Consider the following 2,755-nt stretch of genomic DNA (forward strand, 5'->3'; position numbering starts at 1 on the left):
CAGGAGACGCCAGACTGATGACTGCCCACCAGAACCACGCGGACGACAGCGGAGGCTGCGGCAGGCAGGAGGCGCCACTCTGATAACCTGTATACTGGAACACAGGAACGGCGGCGGAGGCCGCGGAGGACGGAAGACGCCATTCAGAAAGTAAGCATGGCACCGCTGTGACAGCGTCTCATGGTGACAGGAGAGGGATGCAGAATGTGGACCTCAGTATTACAGATGAAATCCGGCCCTGGAACGCTGAGCCAGCTTCAGGAGACATCTAAAAGGCAAGTAATGGCGTCCAGATACCCGGTTCGTGACAATTGCTTGCGAAGGAGAACCATCATTTTCACCATTACCTTGGTGAGAATTCTCGGAGCCGTGGATAGACCAAACGGCAACTTCTGAAATTGGTAATGACAATCCTGAATTGCAAATCTCAGGCAATCCTTGGAGGATAAATGTGAACATGTAAGTAGGCATCCATTATGTCTATCCAGACTAGAGATTACTGCCTACAGAGATTCCATCCTGAATTTGAATTACTTCAGGTAGAAAATGAAAAATTTTCGATTTAGGATCGGTCTGACTGAGGCGTCCGGGTTTGGAGCCACAAAGAGGCTTGAATAAAAAAAACCACTCCCAGGGGTAAATTTACTAAGGTGGGAGTTTTTTTAGAACTGGTGATGTTGCCCATGGCAACCAATCAGATTCTACTTAACATTTGTCAAGCTGTTTCTAGAAGATAATAGATACAATCTGATTGGTTGCTATGGGCAACATCACCAGTTCTAAAAATCTCTCACTTTAGTAAATTTACCCCCCTGTTGGAACAGGGGAATCAGGGTAATGACCTGATCCTGACTCAATTTTGAATGGCTGCGCTTACTACCTCCCTGTCAGGGAGAGAAACTGGTAAGGCCGATTTAAAATCGGTGTGGAGAAACGCCTTGAACTCCAGTTCGCATCTGTGGGACACTATTTGTAAAACCCACGGGTCCAGGCCAGAATGAACCCAGAACTGACTGAAAAATGTCAGGCACTCCCCCACTGGGGCGGACCCTCGCAAAGGAGTCCCAGCGTCATGCAGTAGATTTGGCAGAAGCAGGAGATGATTTCTGCTCCTGTGATCCTGAAGAGGTGGACCTCTTCCTCTTCCCCTACCTCTATATGCAAAGAAAGGGAAACTTTTTACTTCTTTCGTACCACATGGGCTGATTTTGTATTTTTTTTATTTTGTGGAGGGACAAAGGGCAGAAAAAACAACTCCCCTGTGGCAGCTGCCCACCAAACCATCCAGGACGCTACCAAACAAGGTCTCCGCTCAAGTACGGGAGAGACTCCATAATCTATTTTGGAAGCAGGAAGCGCCATACACTGGTGAATTCTCTGTCATGGCTCCACGCATGGATGTCGTAGCATACTATATATGATCTAACGTTAGGAGAATCTCATCCCTAGCTAGCGTCAATACTGGATGATAAGTTATCAGAGCACTTTGCAATAGCCCTACTCATTCACGCACATGCAATGTAGTCTTGAGTAACGTCTCATGGGTTGTATAAGTAAATATTAATATATACACCAACGTGCGGTCTGTCGGCTCGTTAAGGACAGATGTCCCAGATGCAGGCAGAGTCACTTTCTTATTAACCGTGAGAGGACCCTTCTTAAAATGGGGGGTGACTCCCCCTGTCTACCGCTGGGAATGGCTAACCTGAATTCCCTTGTGAAGCATGAGAGGAAGGAAAAGGTTTCCTTTTCTTTCTTTATATAGGTAAACCTTCTTCTGTTGGTACAGGAGGGTACTCCGTATTGTCTTATAGCTACAATCATATACTGAATATTTCTAGTTAATGTCGGAATCATTCTTGAAAACTAGTGTCGACACAGGATTCAGAGTCTGTGTCGGTATCAGTGTGCATTACAGAGACAATGTTAGGAGACCCCGAGGGGTCTGGTGTGGATGAAAAAGAAAACTTTGGAAAAACACCTCGTCCACAGACTGTCTCCAGGATGTGCCTGAGACTCAGACATATTATCACTCAATGTTTTCACCCATACACGTTTTTAGTGGTGTCGGAAGGTCCACCACATTATACATATACACACATTTACACATAGATATATATATATATATATATATATATATCTATCTATCTATCTATCTGTGCTCTACTAACATTTCCCCAGGGGAAGACCACCCTGTCAGACATGCTACATACAGTGCAAACACCCCACAGACACTCCGGGGCTTATACGGACAGATCCATTATCAGAGGAGTAATGTGCCGAGTGGTAACAGAGGGACTGCACATGTCGCACAGCCGTGTGAACTCTCAGTCATGTAAACTCTGTCAAGGGACACAGAGAGGATTTTGTCAGCTCACAACCCTGCGTTAGTAGCAGAGAACTGTACAACAAAGGTTGCCACAGACCTGCAGCCAGCGCGGATTGGCACGCCGGACGCCGGACCAGATTCCGTTTGGCTGGTCCGTACGTCCCCTCCATGGCTGCCGCCATCCCCCATGCTACCCGCACACCAAGGGCCGCGGACAGGTGGATGACTGCTGCGGCTCAGGAGAGAGGGCGGTGGGTGGGAGAGTTAGCTGCTAAATCCCGCCCATTTGATTAGTGATGCCTCTCGGAGCTCCGCCCTTCACCGGCAGCTTCTGTGCTCCCAGAGGAGGGGGTGGGGGCCGACCTGGGCGGTTCTGACAGTACTATAACAGCAACCCGGGGCAGCCGTGGTGCTAGCGAGCCCGCC

General features: G+C 48.2%; 1 pseudogene; it reads right to left on the reverse strand.

Annotated features, from left to right (window-relative positions):
- Positions 1-2,261: 2,261 nt before the first annotated feature.
- On the reverse strand, positions 2,262-2,365 carry LOC135011386 (small nucleolar RNA U13; annotated as a pseudogene).
- Between the last annotated feature and the right edge of the window lie 390 nt (positions 2,366-2,755).

The sequence above is a fragment of the Pseudophryne corroboree genome, unplaced genomic scaffold (genome assembly GCF_028390025.1).
Source record: "Pseudophryne corroboree isolate aPseCor3 unplaced genomic scaffold, aPseCor3.hap2 scaffold_2431, whole genome shotgun sequence".
NCBI lineage: Eukaryota > Metazoa > Chordata > Amphibia > Anura > Myobatrachidae > Pseudophryne > Pseudophryne corroboree.